General features: G+C 44.2%; 1 protein-coding gene across 18 annotated transcripts in view; it reads left to right on the forward strand.

Moving 5' to 3' along the window:
* Positions 1–571: 571 nt before the first annotated feature.
* Positions 572–20,549, forward strand: part of EPB41L3 (erythrocyte membrane protein band 4.1 like 3) — a 97,142-nt gene continuing 77,164 nt past the window's right edge. For 9 of the 18 annotated variants that reach the window (XM_036406730.2, XM_036406732.2, XM_036406734.2 and 6 more), the window contains exon 1: positions 574–685. The gene's annotated coding sequence lies outside the window, so the exon portion shown is untranslated. Of the gene's footprint in view, positions 686–1,397; positions 1,513–20,549 lie in introns of those variants that run through there. The other 9 variants (XM_036406721.2, XM_036406725.2, XM_036406724.2 and 6 more) reach the window with 3 other exon arrangements.

Below are 20,549 nucleotides of genomic sequence, written 5' to 3' on the forward strand. Positions count from 1 at the left end.
CTTGAGGGAAATATGGTTCATATTTTAAGAACATGTAGTTTGTCACTGAAAATTAAAATTGAAAAGGCCCCCCCATTAAAACCCCCACATGTAATTCAAAGCTAGATCTTGCCAGCTCACAGCTTGCTGCTTTTAAGCTGACAGGGAGCTTCTCAATCGCAGGGGTTTGCCTGAAACTGCTGCAGCTATACTCATCTCCCTAAATACAGGGATTCATTTAGCTGAGCCAAAAACCGGCCGAATCCTTCCGGACACAGGTGGGGATCCCTGTGCTGGCGGGGTGGCTCTATGCCGTGCCCGGGGAGCAGCCTGCGGTGGCCCAGAGAGTAGGGCCGGCGGGAAGGCTGCCTCCACAAACCTGCTGGCATCCAGCTTTTGCCGCTCTCCCCTGCGTGCAGTTTTTTTTTTTTTTTTTTTTTCTGTTTTTTTTTTTTTTTTTTTTTTTCCCCTTTCCTTTTTCCCTCCCTCTCGCCGGAGGAGCCTCGGCAGCCCTGATTTGCTGGGGAGCGGCGGAGGCTCGCTCTGGGCAGAGCCGGGCTGCGCTGCCGCTGCTGACGCGTGGCCGCCGCCGCGCCGGGAGCAGCCCCGCGCCCGCCGCCCCCGCGCTGCGCTCCGCGGCCGAGGAAGCTCCGCGCCGCTCCGGCCCCGCCGCCTGCGGTGCCCTCCCCGCAGCGGGGAGCTGAGGGTATGCCCGGGGGGGCGGGGGCAGGTCGCATCTCCCCCTTTTTATAATAGATACCAATTTATTTATATACGTGTGTGTGTGTATATATAGACATATATATAAATATATATGTCTATATATATCTACATCATTCTTAGGAGCCATTTTTAAGTTGGGGGGCGGCGTGAGCGTGCGGCCAGGCTGCCTGGGGGAGCCGGGGCAGGCAGCGAGCGGTGTCCCCGCAGAGCAGGGAGGGCGGCGGGGGCTCTGCGGGGACACACACAGGCTCGGCTGCTCCCGCCGCAGCTCTGCCGGGCGGCGGACGGTGGGAGGGCGAGCGCAATTTTAATTTTTTTAGGACGATACGCATTTCTGTGGGAAACTTCTGTAGGCGGCGGAGGGGGGCGGGCGAGGCGTGTGGCGTGGTGGGGCGCACCCCCAGCCCCCCTAGGGCCGTGCCTCGCCCAGTGCCCCGCTCACCTGGGGGACGCCACACCTGGGCGGTGCGGGGGCCAGGCCGGGGCTGCGCCGCTCGCCATGGGGGGGTTACCCCCTACCCCCCCGCCCCGGGCCGTGGCTTCTGCAATGCGGTGGGTGTGGTTATGCACGGAGCACATCGCAGCCCCGGACCGCTGCAGTGGCAGCACCGCGCCGGCCCCCTCCTGGCCGGCAGCGAGGGGCCCCGCCGGGCCGGGCTGGGCTGCCCCGCTCCGCTCCGCCCCGCGCTGGAGCCATCGCGCCTCCCTGCCCCAGGTGCTCGGGAGCGCGGCTCGGACACTGGAACCCCTCACTCTTCCCCATCCCTCCTCCTGGCCCCGCGGAGCGCGGCGTGGAAGTGTCGGTGCCAGGTGTGTGGGGAAAGGGGAATAGAGAAGCCGCGGGTGCGACCAGCGTGGGGGCTGAGCGGGTCCGTCGGTGCTCCCGCATCCTGGGTGCGGCTCCGCGCCCTTGGGCTGCCAGAGAGGGACCGGTGCGGGTCGGTGGAAAAGGATTTTGTCTTTTTCGGTAGTCCCATTTTTAATTCAAAGGCGAAACTTCATCACATATAGCGAGAAGCTTAAAAACTTGCACTCCTGTGGAAATCGCAAGAGCAAATCGTCCCTGTCTGGCCTTGTGCTCTCGATTTAATTTCTCTTGGGGCTGTGCTGGAGGAGGAAAGCGCTGGGTCAAGGCGGTTGTTACTCTCACCGCGGTTCTCCGGCGTGTGCCCCTGTTTGAGGCAGAGATGGAAACTGTTTTCCTCCACTGAACATGCACGTTGCTTCGAAGTTGAAGGAAACTACTTACAGTGTTTTTCTGTCAAAATGATTGCAAGTCAGAGGCCCGGTTGCCAAAAAAAAGAAAAAAAAAAAAAAAGGGGGGGAAAAAGCTCCGGGTTAGGTGTGTCCCATCTGCATCTGTTCTTTTACAGCCTGGTGAGCTGAGTGATACTTTTTTTGTTTTACTTTTAGTGTTGTCAACAATTGTCTCTGTCCATAGAAAACTGAAAGGTTTTTTATAAAGAAAGCAAGTATTATTAAATCCTATTAAGAATAAGAATTTAAGCAAACTACATAAGGCTTGGACCAGTAAAGGTCAGATGCAGTTGAATGTATGCTTTTTCTCTAATTCTATGGAGAAGAGTCGTTTCAGAGAGTATTAAAAGGTCAAGATCATCATGCTGCATCACTGATGTTGTTAAATTCACTGCTCTTGCTGCACCTCTGAGTGTGTACATGCATAATAAAGTATAGGCAAATACTGCTATGCTGGTCTCCTTGGGTTGGAAAGTTTCAGCTCTAGTGTGAGGATGGGAGCTGCATGGCAATCAGGGGAGGATAGGAGAGCCTGAGAGCACTGCATTGGGGTAAGAGCTGCTGGAAGTTTATTCCTTATGGCACTGCATGAACGCGAAGGCTCCTTGAGCTGCTGGCATGCTGTCGACCTGCTTGCTGCGGCAGGGAACACAAAACACATCGGGAAACATTAAAAATACACTGGCTCTATTTTATCAGACCAGCGCAGCCCCGGCCTCTCCCCTCTCTAATTGCCTGCAGTCGCATCCCTCTGTTAGTGGTGCAGCTGATGGCCTTTTCTCCCCAAAGGCTTCCCCATAGGACGAGGAGCTGGTCGGATGCGCATCAGGAGCTCATCCCATGGGAGCCCGCTGCTGCGGTGGGCAGGTTTAGCCTTGGGGAGGAGCCGCGGGGGAGGGGGGGCGCAGGGTGTGGCACCCATCCCCATCCTCCCCCTGCGCCTCAGCCTTGGCGGCTCCTCGCTGGGCAGGGCTGTGGCTGGCTGCTGGAGAGCTGCACCAAAACTGGAGAGGGCTGGTTGGGTCCGGGTTCTGTTCTCTCTTCCCAGAAGGAGCAAGTGAAGGTGAAGCTACAACTTACGTAATGTTTCATTTAATCGGGATGAAATCTTTTCTTGTCTGTAGTGGAAATCTGCTGAATATTTAGTCTTTAATGAGAAATCATTGTTATTCAGAGATTTTTCTTTGAAATTCGGGAAGGGGTAGGTGATGGCAGATTTGTCCCACAGCAGCATGGTCGCACCTATGTTTGTTATGTTTGTTGTTTGATGCATGGTTGTGAGTTTCATGGGGGTTATGCATGGTTGTTTTCCTAAAATATGTAAAATGTCACTTTTTTTTTTGTATTTCAGGCATGATTATGAGTTAACAGAAAGTTCTTGAAATGTGTTAAATGTGTTATTCACGGTGGGTGACATTCAGACTCTTTTCATGGAAATCTCATGTACCAGTAAATGACTGCTTGTTGTCTGAGGGAAAACATCAAACCATTTATAAGTGGTTATAAAAGACTTCTTGTCTCTCATGAGATGAAGCATCAGCTTTATTTCTTGGGCTACAGCGTTTTCAACACAAAAGTGTGAAACTATGTGACTTTGTCACATCAAAGTACATCCTTGGCTAAGAATCTTGTGTGTGTTCAGTGCATGTTTAATATAAGTTGGGCTTTGAAAACAAAGGGTCAGTCTATGCAGGGAGGACTGTTGTGAGTCTGCAGGATTGTGTTTTCTCAATGTGTATAGCATGGTCCTAGGATTTTGTGGTTTAGCATCTTGTTTATCACATTTTTACAGGAAATATGTTATGACTGCAGTGTTTGAATGTTCAAAGTGTTTTGTTCAAACAAAATTTCTCTCTAATCAAGTGAATATAAATGCATGCATATAACTGAAAAATATGATTGCTGTCAACTAAGCTGAAAATTAGACTGAAAGTGTTTTTTCTGGATGATGGATTGTTTCTATTTTGTATAAAAGTTGTAGATATAAGAGTGTTACCCAGAACTAGACTTAAATAAGCATCACTAAGCAGTTTGAGTCAGTAGCTTAAAGGAAGTCTTTAAAAGAGATGAACCACTGGAAGAATGATAGATTAGCTAGCTTTTGTTGCATGTTTCTCTAAATTTTCAATCTCCAGTGTTAGCCATTTATAATGGCTGGGGAATGGTCCAAGTCTAAATGAGTATATGGACACATAGCACTGCCTCTCTCAATAGCTGGCTCGAAACACCCAAAGAGAAAGGCTTGTTTTCTTTGGGAAGATCTCCATTTCTTAAAGGGAACAGCCCAGGTAGTGGAGAAGAGGAGCATAAGCACTTTCCCTCGCTTTGGTAAGAGAAAACCTGCAGGCCCTTTGCTCCCTGCCCTGCCACTCTCAATCGTTGTCACCATCACCATCAGTGCAGAGGAAGCTCGGGAGGATTGCTGAGGACTGAGTAGCTCTGGAAAAGCAGAAATGGGTCAGTATTTGGGACAACTGAGTTAATCTGAGACAGTGTGCTGTATAGGCAGCAAAATCAATATCTCCTGCACCCTTCCTGAGTAATTGATATAATGCAATTTGAGTAATTGTCAGCTTTTTGTCTCTGGAGGAAAATGAAATCTTTAAATTTTACTTTGTCTTTGTATCAGTGGAGCTGGCTGTTCTTGTATAAAGTGGGTAAAAGCAAAAAGGAAATTATAATCTATTAAATCATGAATCTATTTGCATCCTATGGGATGCAGTATATGAAAGAGTATTACATAAATGAAAGTTTAAAAAGTACGCAGAACAAAAAAAAGTGGCTTTTCTACATAGACCATCAATTTTTACCCTTTCCTTTATAGATCTTGGAAATACTTTGTGTGCCACAGACAGAGCCTCCTTTTCAGTGGCTTCACTATCAAAACTGATCTGTTAGCAAGCTGAGAAACAAAAGAAGTACTGAAATCTGCATGAGGATCTCCCACTGCATGTTTGATCCCACTGAGAAAAGTCTTTCAGTTTAAAGGGTTAAAAAAGAATGTAGAAACTGGGGACTCGGAGCATGTGTTGGGGATAAAGGGCTAGAATAAATGGAAAGCATATGTGAATATAAAAAAAAATTCAGAAAGGGTAAGGGAATGTGAAGAGGAAAAAGCAGGATACAATTTTGAATACCTGTTCATGTGTGGGTATTTGTAAGAAACAGATGTTTATTGGCAAATGGGTCAGGGGCAAGCACTCACAGCATTGCTCTATTAGGTGAGACTTGGGAGAAGAAAGCTCCTGTGTGGGATAGAGAATGGTTGATGATTTTGATTTAGGGCTATGTTAAATTTGGGACTACAAAGGTGTAGCATGTGCTCATTGCCTGGCTTTTACTGCAACCTTTTTCCCAAAACAGGAGTTGGTTTTTGTTCCCAGATGGGCTGCAGGTAGCAAGTGAGTGAATAATTCGAGGTGGCAACAGCTGACCCTGGTGGGCTTTTGTTTGGAGCCCTGTTGATGAACAGTGGGATGTTCATGGGATAGAAGTAGGGAGAACACCTGGTCCTGGCCCAGATCAGGCTAGGGCAAGCTGCGCACTTAGGCCTGTGGTTTTCTTCCGCTCTGTAGTCGTGTCCTGCTCCTCCAGTCAAGCTCTTGCCTATTGCTCCCCCTGCATGTCCCCTTTCCCTGTCTGAAATTACTGGCTGGATCCCCCTGTCTTTGGGCTCCTTGGTGGAATGCCTAATGGAACCCTATCCTCTGGCACTCTCCATTTTTCCCATCACCCAAGAAAGTGGCCAAGTACTTGGCCACTCACTTGCTTCTCCTCCTCCTCATTTGGGATTATTCCTTTATATTCCTCATCCTCAGAGCTTCATCCCTTGCAGCAGCTCAGTCACAGCACTCTCCACCTCCCAGGAGGAGGTGAGTAAATCCTGGGAGACAGCCACATGCTGGGGTGCACCAGCAGCCTTTTCCCTGGTGGCAGGAGCTGACACCACTCATGGCATCCAGGGAACTTGACACTGCTGGTAGCAATGGAGCAGGGGGACTCCTTGGTGGTGGAGGTTGCTTTGTTTAGTCTTTATGAATCTGAGGGCAATTATGTGTAACACCTCCAGTTCCCTAGGATGTATTGGCTGCAAATAAAATCTAGTTTAATAAACCAGGAAATGTAAACAGGCTGTGAAGAAAAAAAAAAAAAAAAAACAAAAAAAACACACCAGCTCTTCCAGACCTAGGAAACATATGTTTATACTAACTGAGAGACCTGTTCTTGCACCCTGACTCATGTTGGGGACTATCTTAGTCCGCCAATCTTCCCACGGAAATCAGTAAGCCTGGCTGTGAAGCAAGGCTCAGTTTGGTTTAGATGGAGGTATCAAAATCTGACCCAGCCAAATTGTAGCTTAGGTCAGGAAGCTGAAATCTTTCTAAGGACACTGGAAATGATTACTTCACCAGGTGCTCTGTATTTATCACTCCTCTTTCTATTAAATTACTGGTGTTGCAGAGCAACTGTTGGGGCAGACGGAGCTTAGCCCCTCTGCTCCCAGCACGGTGTGATTCCAGAAGGTGCCCCACAGATGCACTGGAGTCCATACATGGGACATATGCATATATACAAAGAGAAACATCACTGCTTGCCTGTGAGAATTATTTGTAGCAAAAAAACTGATACCTCTACTTTGTTCCTGGTAGTGGTTCCTAACCTTACATATCAGTAAATACCAGGTTTGATAAAGTCAGTGGGTGATGTATAAAAGTGTGTGCTCAGGAAAGCAGGGTCTTTTAGTTTGGTCTGGTGGTTTCATAGTCCAGGCACTGGTTGCACAGAGCCCTCTGTGTGCTGGTGTCTGGCACCAGCATTGGCTGGGGAGGTTGGGGAATGATGGGCAGCTGCCTTTTTGGCATGTCGCTTTGTCTGGGAGCAGGCATAAAACACAGGTCTCACTTCCACTTGAGGGGCTGGCACAAGGTGAAGTGGCTTCTTGTAAGCAGGTTTCTTAATTGATCATTTTTTAATGATCGTGCAATTTGCTGACACCAAGGTGCTGGAGGGAAGGAATGGCATTCAGAGGGACCTTGACAGGCTGGAGAGGTGGGCCCAAGTGAACCTCTTGAAGTTCAGCAAGGTCAAGTGCAAGGCCCTGCGCGAGGGTCAGGACAAATCCAAGCTCAAATACCGGCTGAGAGATGGATTGAGAGCAGGCCTGAGGAGAAATACTTGGAGGTGTTTATGTAAGAGAAGCTCAACATGACAGCAAGGCATGATCACAGTCCAGAAAGCCAACAGCATCCTGGGCTCCATCAAAAACAGTGTGGCCAACCAGGTGAGGGATGTGGTTCTGCTCTCATGAGACCTTAACTGGAATATTGCTTTCCTCTCTGGCTCCCCAGCACAGGAGAAGTGTAGACCTGTTGGAGCAGATACAGCAGAGGGCCATGAATGTGATCAGAGGGCTGGAACACCTCTGCTAAGAAGACAAACTAAAAGAGTTGGGGTTGTTCAGACTGGAGCAGAAAGGCTCTGGGGAGACTGCATTGGGATGTTTAAGGGGCCTTACAGAAAAGATGGTGAGATTTTTTACATGAGCATGTAGTGATGATAGGACAAGGAGGAATAGCCAGGTTTTCTAGAGAAGTTGTGGATGCCCCATCCCTGAAAGTCATAGAATCATAGAATATACTGAGTAGGAAGGCCCCATCAGGGATCATAAAATTCAACTCCTGGACCTGTCCAGAACACTGGAACATTCACACCATGTGCCTGAAAGCATTGCCAAAGGCCAGGTGCTCAAGGCAAGATTGGATGGGGCTTTAAGCAACCCAGTCTAGCGGAAGGTGTCCCTGTCCATGGCAAGGGGGCTGGAACTTGGTGAGTTTTAAGGTCCCTTCCAACCTAAATTATTCTAGGATAATGGCAGTATGTTGCTACTTTAATCATGTGTCTAACTGGGCAATGCTGTTGTAAAATCTCAAGAGCAGCCCCAGAAGGAAGAGCTCAGCTGTAGGATTGAAAGGTAAAGTGAGATGACAAGGGGTTTTTTTTTAACCTTGAGTTTGTCTTTTCCATTTCTTCTATCTTTCCCATTTAGATCATTCCAGAAGACTAAGGTTTTGGTCAATTATATGTGCTTAAAGAGAAACACTGTAATGTAGTTTCCACTGTACTGGAGCATTATTCTTGTACAGCTGGAGCTGGCAGCCTTTCATTCCCTTACCACCTCCTTTTTTCTCCTAAAAATAGCAGCACACTACAGCAGTATTACAGGAGAGGCAGAAGAACGTTTCCTGAGCAACAATTTTTGCCGGATAGTGGTTGAGGTAGCATCAAGAGCAGATTTGGGGGAAGTTGGAGGAAGATATAAATAGGAACAGAACAAAATGGGACAAAGATAAAATTGGTACGGAGAGGATGAGGCTGGTCAGTGAAAAGCCTATGGATGGTGATGTTCACTGGGCTGTGTAACAGTCTGCCTGGGGAACTGGGAGAAGCCTCAGCACTTGAATCATTTAGGAGTTGTCGAGACGGAGCACTCGGCAGCACTGTAGGGGTAACAGACTCACGGTGCAGATCGGAGGCGTGGGTGACATGACCTAATTTTCGTCTCTGATTTCTATGATTTATTAAAGAGTTTTGCAGACTTTCTCTTAGCAGGCTTAGAGCTGGAATTTGAAGCATGGCAATTAGGAGGATCCTTTAATAGTGTGCCAGCACTGTTGGGGTTTCATCAGTTACTTGCAGGGGTAGTGTGCAAAGTGCAGAAAACAGAGGCTGGGGACAGGCTCTATGCCAGCTTAGATCTGGTATTGACAGTGGTTTGCTTTCTGTGTTCAGCCCTGCCCTTAGTGCCACTACTAGTATTTGTGGGATATAATCATCTATTCTTGGGCTGTAGTAGATATTCTGGAAAAAAAAAAAAACAAACCATCACCCACAGCCACTTCTCATGCCACCCTATTTAATGACATTCTCAAGAAATAGAGAATAGCTGATTTGTCTCACTGTCCTGATCCTGGGAATCCCTTCGTGTCTGGGCTGGAGAAGCAGAGCCAGCAGACAATGCTTCTGCCCTCACCAGTTTTCCAAGATAGGGAGAAAAGACAGCACCCACTTCCTTCATCAATATATTTAAATATATTCAACCAGGCTTTCTGTCTGCATAAACAATGTATCTACTTTTATTTGCACAAACTAAATATGCCACACAATTACTGTGATGGTGAAATGTTGGTATACTTGAAAGTATATATGAAAGAAATGCTGAACTTACTTGAAAGCTAAACTAAACATACTTGAAAAGCCAACCTTATGCTTCTGAGTGTTGGTGCTAAGGTTCTTATTTCTGATCTGTTACCTGTTGGCCACAGCTCTTGTGAAGCTCAACCACACAGAATTTCATACTTAAGGTTTGAAAATATTCTCTCCTCATCTGCTACTTCTTTGACTTAGATTTCTTGACTTATTCTTTATTGTATGAACCTGAAACTGTTTTTCTTACACTTGCATCATATATAAACTAGGAATATTTTAATGTGTAGCTTCTCTGCCGACATGATAACGCAGAGCAGTAAAGCCAGTCCTTTTCTCAGCCCTAGGGGACAGTGATTGAATTAAGGATGCAGAGCTGAAGAATAAAAAAAAGTTCCTTCCTTTTAAATTGTTACCAGCTTCCCACTGATGTGCTGTAGGAACAGACATAAAATGTCTCTTGTCAGTATGGGCAAACTGCATGGTATTGGGGTTACCCATGGGGGCAAAATGGCTACATTGACGAGAAGGATACCAGCAGCCTCTGTTACAGTAATGTCTGTATTAAAGCAAACTTTTTACCTGGATTTCGACTTCCTCCTTCTCGAGCTCCAATGTTGTTTTAACCTATCTGCTTTGCAGACGTGATCTCTGTATTTTCCCCATCCCTTGTTGCTCTGAATCACCTTGCCTCACCCCAGTAGGAGTTTGGGTATTGTGATTTATTTTCCTGTTTCCCTGTGTCCTGCATTTTCCATCATCTGAAGTGTCCCTTTCTAACTCTAGCCAGTGTTTCTTCTATCTAAAAGCAAAAGAGCTGGTACAAAAAAAGATGCCCCTCATGACCTTCTGATCCTGTGATGCTGCTTTGAAGAACATCGTTGGTGTAGTTATGCCTCCTTCTTTACCAGTCTGTGGAAGTCAGTATAAGTGTTTGATATTTCCATAGATTCTTAGGAAGTCTTGCTGTGCTTTTTCTTTGCCCAAGTGAAAAAGTTCTGCATGCACTAGAAGATGCGGCAACAAAACCTCATGTGAAAAACTTTCTAATTGCTTAAGAAGATACCCATCGCTCTCTGGCTTCCGAGCAGCTATAAAGGGATAAAACAGATACAGTAACTACATACTGCATTGTGTGCTTCACTGAAAATGCTTTGCCACCTTTCTTTTAAGGCACGCCAAGGTTATCATTGTTCCTAACCTGCAGAACTGTGAGTGTGCTTCCTTGGTAGCGTCCTCTGTGCCTGGAATGTTGTTGTAAGAAAAAAAAGCTCTGCAGGACAGTATTTGGCAAACAGATCAAGGTCTCAGCCAAGGAAATACATTGTCTGTTCATTTTCTAAACAAAACTAGCACAGCTGAAAGCATGTGTTTTGTATCTGGTTTCCACTGGCTGTATTTTGATTTTGTAAAGTAGATGTGATATGCAATTATTTCTGCAAACGTGACGTTGTTTAAAAAACACTAGTTGTTAAATATTTCTTAATTAAATGTTGGCTGCTGAGTCTGAAAGAAACTGTCCAGAAATTCAGAAGGGATAGCATAAACATTAACAAGAGTCTGAATAAGAGTTTACATAATGGATAGAATTATTTCCTACTTAAAAACATACTGGAGATGTGGGCTGAGCAGAATTCACTCTTTGACTAATCTCATGTTTAAGCCCATCATCTCTACATTTCCAGGCAAGGAATCCTGCTTTCTGCTGGCATTTAGTCTTTGTTTTAAGACCTTGGATAGCCTACTCTTAACCTACTATTCTGAACTTGTGGTGTATGGAAACCCCATTTTATTAAGACTGTGGACATTTTTGGAACTTTATTTCTTTCTCAGTTCTGGTAGGACACACAATGAGGAAACTATTGATCACTAATACTAGAGAGGCACAAAATTGGGATATTAGAGTAATAATATAGCATTGCTTAAGATAACAGTCACTCCAGTTCTGAAAAATGCATGGTATCTTCCAGTACTGGGGTGACAAGGCATGATGACAAGTGCATTCCATTAGAAAAAGGCAATTCCTTGAAAACTTGGTGTGAGCTTGGAGTATTTCACAGACACACCAAATAAACTGAATTGGAGGGGACCTTCAAGGATCTTCAAGTACAATTCCTGGCCCAATGATCACACCATGTGCTTGAGAGTATTGTCCAAACACTCCTTGAACTCTGCCAGGCTTACTGCTGTGACCACTTCCCTGGTGAGCCTATTCCAGTGACCAGCACCCTCTGGGTGAACCTTTTCCTAATCCCTAACTGAAACCTCCCCTGACAACACTTCAGGCCATTTCCTCAGGTCCCATCACTGGCAAATGAAGTAGTGACTAGCAACAGGAAAAGTTTTCATTCAGTTTCAAATAAAAAGCCACTCAGTCTCCTTCGTCCTTCCTGTCTGACCCACAAGTACAGAACACGCAGCTCTTTCCAGGTGCAGATAAAGGCCTCAACTTTGTTTCTGTCACGTTCCTTGCAAATCGCAGCATTTCTTATCGGTAGGCATGCCCCAAGTCCTCCCCTGCTTTGGAAAACAAATGGTAGGAGGTAGCAGTGGGGACAAGGATGAGGTGCTGGGCTCTCCTGGCTTGCAAGGAGCAGGACTTCACCCTGTGGTGCTACAGGACATGGCTTCCCCTTCTCAAAGATGCTCTGTAGCAGCTCCTGGGGCTGGTGGCTGACTGACTGCCTGCTCCGCTTGGTCTTTTGTCGTAGGCGCCGCCAAGATGAATAATTCAGTTTGTCAGGTGAAAATTTAAATTGCATCAGTCACACCTCTTCTAGAGTTATCCTGTGATTAAAAATGACAAACGGGTTTCAATGAAATACTGTTTTCATGTTCTCCTAACCTCTCAACACATACGTATTTGAAGCTTAAGAGTGTCACACGCACTCTTTGAAACCCGTCTTTAAAATTATATGTTTAATGTAAGGAGGGAGAAAAGTTTCATCTGTAGTTTAGAGAGAACTGAAAGGGTATCCATTTTCACCTAAAATATTGACCTTTTTTGCCTTGCTGCTAGGAGCAAAGCCATAGCTGTTCAGGCTTTGAATTTCTGCACCTGTCTGGCATGATCTCTTTGCTGAGAAGTGATGCTTATAGACTTGACAAAACCTGAATGATTAATCTGGTAGCCTACCACAATAGCCTTACAGTAGCTGATAAATTTATGCACAGTTATGGAAATCCATTAAAACCTTGATGTTGATTGTTAATCTCAAGCAGTAGTATAACATGGAAAACCAATGCACTCCTTTCCTGAAGGGGCCCCACTTTGTTTAACCTTCCAGCAAGGTTGCAGCTCCATCCTCTATGAAACCAACCTGCAGTTTCATAAACATGAAGGCTGCATCTTGGCACTCAATTTTACTCTGACACATGAGGCAAAAGGCAAAACCAAAGCATGATATGACTCCTGAACGCGGTGAAGGAGACACCGAGGTGGCTGATCCCAAACATCCCTGAGCCTTCATCAGCAGACTACAGGCTCTGGGCTGTCAGGATTGCCAGCTGGCACTTGCCAATCATGCTATGAATGGAGCCTGCTTGCTGGTTTTGGTAATAGTGCTTCAGCAGTCAAGCAGATGTTGCCCTGCTCTATAACAAATAGTATCTGGAGATAGAGGCTCCTGGGTTTTGGTGTGCAGAGTTGCAGAGCTCTGGGATTGAGGATGATGTGCATGTCTGTCCAGCCTGCAGGTTTAGGTTGGGGAAACCTTTTAGGCTCAAAGGCTCAGAGGTGCTCCAGACATTTGGGGATTACAAAAATAACAACATTTTGTGGCTGTTTGGGGGGATTTTCTTGTAGTGGATCTGAAGGGCTTGTGGATGATGAGTCTTTGAACCCCATGCTGTGTTCCCACTGGGTGTTACACTGCCTTCACCTGCTTTATTCAGATTTCTGGGGGTCTTCTTATGTCACGATACCAAAAAATACAGCATTAGCTTCAGACATCTTCTCCCTTTTTCAACTGTGAAGCCAGTAATTTTCTTATAAAATATCAAGTCCTCTTGAACACTGCAAGAATAGTACCAGACAGAAATGTTGTCAACTAGCTTTGCTATTCAAATAATCTCTTACATGAATGTGAAAAATACATTTTCAAGATTGAAGTGCTAACCCCAATTTACTGTTGCAATCTAAAGTAAGATATCAGGCCTTTCATTATTTTAATTCAGGCTCCTGTTTAAACTTTGGGCTTAAACCAAACAGCTTTGTAAATGCTGTTGGTTATAGAGCTCTTTCTAGTATATTTTCCATACAAAATGTGTAAACACAAGCAGTGTTTATGCATCAATTTTCAAGCTCTTCGCATTCCAGCTATTGGCACTATAAAAATGCATTAGTTTAATTGTTAAGATAATACTACTTTGCCATTTAATTTCCCTGGTAAAAGATGAGACAGTTTTTAAGTGAATGGAAGGTTTTTAGCCAAAAACCTGTAAGGGCAAGAGGCTTTGATTCATGTTCATGGTATTGGAAATTGGAAAAAGAGCCTTTTAAGGACTACTTAGAAATAAATGATGGATATTGGTGCCATCTCTTAGTGTGGCAGCTGGAAAGTTTAATTATAGGCTGGGAAGTCAGTTAGGGATTAAGGAAAGTGGTAGTAGAAGGGATGAATGTTAATGACAGCTGTTTGCTGTAGGCTTCAATGAGGCAAAAAACATATAGAAGATAAGCGTAGGGACAAACATATGCTGGCTTTGAACATTCAAAAACACCAGGCCTTTGTGCCTTGGCATGTGACACCAGTTTGAGAGAATTCATTTTACCCCCCTTGCACTTGTGGAGGGGGGAGAAATTCTTCTTTCAGAGTCCCCAGCACAGGGGAGCTTGTGTTCACAGTTGGAAAACAGCACCTGGGCCAGGGATAAATATAAACCAGGAGAGAAGCATGTACTCATATCCTCATTAGGAGAGTGGAGTTGGCCTGAGAGAAGGGGATCCATATAATGAAATGTTTGGTCTGAGGCCCTGACATGCCCATGCCTTGCACTGGCTTTGCTCTTGTCCCAAGCAGCACACTGCCTGTGCCTGCAAAGACCTGTGAACTAAAACAAGTTAGAAAACTCATGGCATGGAGTGTAGGGGTTGTAAGCACGTCGTAGCTAGGGTTGTAGACCCACACACGCAGTTTGAGGGAAACTCCAAATCCTTCTGCTTTTGAAAGCAATACATTGGGAAATAGTTCTGCATCTGCTCAGGGTACACATAAATCCCATTGTACAGGTCAGGCACTACTGCTGAGGTTAGAAACACTGCAAAGGGCAAGGTTGGTTACAGCCATCACAGTGTTAAGGCTGAACCAGTCTTCCTGTCATTCTCCCAGGCACTCAGTTTAGGTTTTTCATCAGGTACATTCAGTCTGTTCTGAAAATAGCTAAATAGCATTTTTTTTTCTTCTATGGCACAGGTTTTTCACTATATAAATTTTGTTTGAATGAAGAGGAGTTGGAAGGGATGTGTGCCAGACTTAAGCCTGCTAGGTGCATACATGACTTAACAAGTCTGCTTTCTAACAAAAAACTGCTTTCTGCAGTAAGCAGATGTCATCCTCTGAGAGCATTGAGGATGATAACATGAACCATCTTTTGAGAAAAACAAGACTCCCAAAAAAAAATCAACCCCCCCCCAACCCCAAGAAAGAAACTCCCAAAGGCAACCCAAAAAATCCAACCAGCCCACGAAACCCAAACCAAAAATACAGCCTTTTTGTTATGAAGAGTGTTTGAAACAGATGTGCAATCATGGCTTGTTGGTGTTTCTAGTCTTAGAGAAGTTTGGATTTATCCTTCTTGTATGTAAGTTTTAAAATTGCCTTCTATTCAGCCATAGTAGCAGACCTGCTGTACCTTGCAGACAGCTATGGCTGCAGTATTAGAGGAATAAACTCTAAGAATCATCTTGTCCATTAATATTGAACTAAGTTGAACATGTGCTTTTTTCCTCACTTTCTCTTGGATAAAATTTCATAGATTTATAGCTGCACATGATCTTCCTTGACAATTAAAACTTGCAGTGCACAGAAATGTATTTAGTTTAATAAGCTGCAAAACTGTCTCGTATGAGACTTCTGGGTGTTACAACACTGAGGTTGTTGCAAAAATAATTCAGCCTGTCTGCACTTACTTGCATGTGACCAACCTTAATGAATGTATGGCTGTGGTGTATAGGGTGGTACAGTCGAGTGCTTGAAAAATAACAAAATAATATTCATAAAAAAATCGGGAGCTTTTGGATGCTTGCAAGTTTTGGTTACAGCTGGAGCTGGGTGGTTGAGTGAAGGGGCTGATGGTATCTTCTGTCCTTGCTGGCTTGAGTAGGTGCTGGGTGGGTGCAGTGGCACACAGAGGTTGTGGGCTCCCTCTCTGGCCCAGCTGCTTCCCACTCACTGGGGAGGGACAAAGAGATTTACACCTCTGGTTCTTGGAGAACTTACAGTTCATGGGAAGCTGTCTGGCATTGGACAGAAAGCACTTCATATGCTATTTAAAATGCTGGACAAGAATTCACAGCAGGCATTTCCTGTCATCTGAAGTGTGAGCAGAGGAAGAGGAAAAAGGAAAAAGCCCTAATAAAATGCATCTCACTTTAGGGATGGAGAAGCTGAATAGTTGAACCTGTGTCACTTAAGGTTATGTCAGTGAAGATCAAGTGCTGAATTGCAGATGAAATAATAAGAGATAAAAAGAATCCTTTTTGAAGGCAGTGCACTTTTACAAGACTGTAAAAGATTATAAATGGGGTGAAACAGCGAAGAACCTCAAATGTGTGTGGTTTGGAAATTGTACCCTTGATTGTGTGCTTGCATGTGAGCAAGAGAAGCAATCTCTAACTTGCTCACTCTACAGGCTGCTGTGGTTTTCTGGGTAGTTTCAGTTTTGGTGGGTTTTTTTTTCCCTCCAGTTGATTCTTCTCCCTTCCTCCCTCTGACCCTCCAAGTTCCCCTTGGAGAACTCATTAATTGCAGCTGTAATTCTGAGGCTTAGATGCAGTTCTGGGCACACATGACCCTGCCATGTTCCTGGTCTTACTTACTACTAATGGATTAGACAAAAAAGAAAGTCTCAGAACCCCACCCTGAAATATTGCAAGCTGCTTTTCTTCTTAAGAACTCCTAAATATCCAAGCCCACACTTGCATCCACTTAAGCCAGCTTGAACTAGCTTCTCTGCAAGTTTTCAGTTGTCTGAATGCCAGCCATTGTCTACCACTTGGTTGGAATGAAGCAGAATCCTATATTGGCCTGTCAGCTCTTTCTTGGCTTCATGTCCCCCAGGCACGTTCATTCTCAGTACCAAAGGTAGGAAGAGAAGGTCTTCTTGGTAGTGTAATGTAGGCTGGGGTTTTGTTCCCTCCTGAGAAACCAGTATTGAAATGGTTCTTAAAATACATATTAAAGGAATCAGTCTCGATTTCTCTCTTTATTTTTCCATTTTTTCATTGCTAAGGCAGAGCATGTCATTCATTTCATGAGCATATTATGATGCCCAGAATTAACCTGAAATTGCAGTCTTTCCTCACCATTTAACTTTTGGTTCACTAAGGGTTGAGGCAAACGTTTGCCAGCATACTGAGAGAAACCTGACACTTCTGTTGCAAATAACTTTTCCCCAAAAGCACTGCTTGCATTGGAACAGTTTGGGCTCTGGCTCGCAGCCATGGGTTCACCTAAGCATGTTACACGAAGTGACAGGTAGACAGAGGTAATACATATTTTAATGTGCTTGACTCATCTAGAGACCATAAAATGAGGGAGACTAGACTTTCCTTTCCTAGCAGATGTGAGCTTGCTCTCAGTTTATTAATAAGTTGTGACACTGCCAGCAATGCCACTTAGGTCGGCTTAATGGCCCTGTGGCTCTTGAAAGTGGACAAGAACTTTTAAGTTCCTGCCTTGTTTGGAAGGTGTTCTCAGCTCCTGTGAAACCATTACAGCAAACATGCTGGGGGTCAGCCTGGCCAAGTTTCTAACACCCCCAAGACCTGTCAAGCAACTGGAGTGTGTATGGCAGCAGTGAGTTGAAACTATAGGTGAAAATGGAAATTTTTCCAATTGGTACTGCCTAATATTTTAATAAATATGAGAGTATCGTGGCATGAATGTACTTTGGATACAGGGAGCTGCAGTTGTTCTAACATAAATCATGTGCACTCCTGTCACTGAAACTAGATCTTGTATGATAATAAATACTTTAATTTTTTGAATGATACCCAGAAAAAGAGAAGGGACTTTGTAAATATAAAATTTTTAAAAAATCAAATAATATCTAGCTAGTAAGTAGGGCTCTTTCCTCACTTTTTGTTGGATAAAATGTAGCTAAGTTAGTTTTTATCCATTATGGAGATCCTTAGGCAGCAGTATGGAGAAAACAGTGTGGGATTATGAATGAATCAAAGGTTAAAACTAAGCTGATAATATTGTCATAATATGGTGAAAATATTGAACTCTTTGCTAGCTGGAGGTACAAAGAGAGTAAAGTTCAGATATAAAACTGTCCTTGTAAGCTGTTCAGCGTCAGTAAGGACAGTTGATCTTCAGCTGAAAGTAGGGTTTGGATGCTGTTGCTCTGGAAAGAGGTGAATTGATGGCAAAGAGAACAGAGCAGAGAGGAAAGAGCCTGAGAGAGGACTAAAAATAGGACTGCCAGAAGAGGCAGAGGAGAGAGTGGTCTGAGGGGCAAACAGCAGCTGTCTGCGAGCTGCAGAGCCATGCTATGCACCCACTATTGTCAGGGTGAGGAGAACTCAGTACATTTCAAGAACTGGGTCAGGCATTTGGGAAAATTTTCCCAAATAGCACGGCTTGGGAGCCATTGCAATAAACGGAGTTCCCCATGTATGAATGAAGTTTACATGGGGAACATGTAAACTTCAGCATTGTGGGATTTTAGTAACAGTTGATATAAATATATGTCAGGTAGAGTTCAGACAAGGTGGGCTGGGAAGGAGACCATGGAGCATTGAAGTCAGTGTGCAAGATGAGCTCCTAATTAAGATCCAGTATGCATCTGATGTGCTTGTTTTGTACTTTTGGCATGCTTGCATGTCTGTATCTCTCAAAGAAAATATGGTGGCTGCTGCTGTAGGGATCATTAATGCCATTCTGGAGCTGGCGGAAGAGTCAGTTGGTTTCTTGCTTCTTTGCAAACTTCTAAAGCAACGATTCCTTGAGGATAAAGTGTCTGTGGCCTCAGCTGTAGTGAAACACATGCATATAGTGAAGGTGACAGAGAGCAGAGCGGGTTGGAGCCCAGCTGCAGGGTACCACTTCCCTGGAGCATTCATGACATCCAGGGAGGGGGTGGATTACCTCATTCATTTTTTAGTTCAGATGTAATGGCACTGTGAATATTGGCACGGAGTTTTGTGTCCCCATGGAAAACAGACTACAGAGGGAGCAGAAGAGGGGAAGGAGAGGTGAAATGTGACTCTCTTGTTAATCTAGCAGCAGACATAGCTCTAGGAGAAGCTTGTGGTTGTTGAGTCACCATTTGTGATGCTCTAGGGAGTAACTGTATTTCCTACATGTTTATTAGCTCCTGAGAAGGTTGAATTGTGCACTAAGGTATCAAAGTTGTTTGATATGTTAAACTTTGAAATTATAAATGCCTTTCTGAGCAAATTTTCCAGTAAGGAGTTAGACAGTTACCCAGTTACTTTTTTTTTTTCCACCCAAACTAGCATATAGTGTGGAATGTAAATGAATTTTACATGCTGTGACCTGAAGGGTACTGAAGGAAATGGATTGGTACAAAATAATCATTAGTTACAATGCACAGCAGTCCTTTGTCACTTGGCCAGAGACTCTTGCATAGGCTCCTGCATAATATCAGGAGGAAAGATGGCAAAAGCCACTGTTCATGGACTTGTTTCACTGATTTGGGCATTTACCTCATTAGCACATGTGACAAGTTTGAAACTCAGCACATTAAATAGGATCCGGTATCAAAGTCTCACTTTGTTGCTGAATTGTAGCAGTCTCCCTTAAATTATGGTAGATTGTAGTGACAGAATTAGTGGCCTTTTGTAGTGGACAGAATTTGTAGTCTTAAAAACACACCATCAAACATTTAGCAAAGGTATATTTTTAAAAAAGTATGTGGGGAAGGAAATAATTTTAGAGTCATTTATTACAGAGTTTGGGAATTGCAGCATCTAGCTTAATTACCTTCACTTCTCCTTTTAAATTATGAATATTGATACAGAATATATATTTTAAATTATGAATATTGATAGAGAATATATCATTTTAAATGCTCACTTTCTGTTGAGTAACCTAGATTTATATGACTTACTTTTTTAAAACCCTAGTGATTTAAAAGCTGCAAAGAACTTTTCTTTCTGCTGCAAGAGTTTGTCTATTCCTTCTTTTTTTTTTTTTTATGATTAAGCTGAATTACTGCAACTTTCTGCTTTCTTGTTTTGCCCTCCTCCCTCATTTTTTGTTTTCTGACTGCTGTCTTGTGGGGACACTTCAGGCCACCTGTCTGTCCCAATTGCCTCAACCCCTTCTGTCCTCTCTGAGCTGCTGTCGTTTCTATGTGTCTGAACTCCAAGAAGGTCATACACATTGCAGAGGAATTGCCAGATCTGGTGACATCCATCTTCAGAGACAGCATAATCCAGTATAACACTGGGTCAGGACTATATAATGTAATTACTATGGAGCTGTATGTGGAGCATTTCAGGGTTTAATAGGTAAAAAGGGTTAGAGCCTCTTTAAAGAAAGCTATTTTCTTTGTCAGGCTGTATTGGATGCTGGTCTGCAAATCCTTGTAGTATGGTGTAGCTGCACAGATGGTGAAAGGTTTTGGCTTTACTGGGATGTTATGTGAAGACGCCGAAAGCTTGCTCTTAATTCCCTACAGAGCTGATTGTGCAAATGACCCTCAGAAGTGAACTAGTGTGCATTGGGAGATGTGAAAGGAGCTTCCTGTGCTTTGGAAACATGTAACTAAAAAAGTTCTAAAATATCTAAATCCAAGTGTGACTGGCTCTGGAGAGAATCCTGCTTTCTGGCTGTTTTTAAGTGAGATCACTCTACAGATGCCTGGACCCACCATAAATATACTTGTTGTTCGTGCATTTCCACTGACCAATTTGTTCCTAGAAGTCCCTGCTCCCACACCATCCTCAGATCCTGGTTTGCATCCAACACATGATTTTACAGCTGGTGTCTGTGAGGCATTAGGGCTGACTGCTGGTTATGTGCATTTGAGTCTTGGGAGTGGGGGAGAGGGAAATGTTGAACTGCATTTTCAGATGGTCCTGGGAGATTGTTTTTGCAGTGACAGTGTAACCTGGAGCACACATGTCATGGGCTAGCTGCTGGTGCCAATTGAGCAGTATTTTTGTAATCTCTAGCAGGTAATTAAAGCTCTGG

This window comes from Molothrus ater, chromosome 1 (genome assembly GCF_012460135.2).
Source record: "Molothrus ater isolate BHLD 08-10-18 breed brown headed cowbird chromosome 1, BPBGC_Mater_1.1, whole genome shotgun sequence".
NCBI classification, from domain to species: Eukaryota; Metazoa; Chordata; class Aves; order Passeriformes; family Icteridae; genus Molothrus; species Molothrus ater.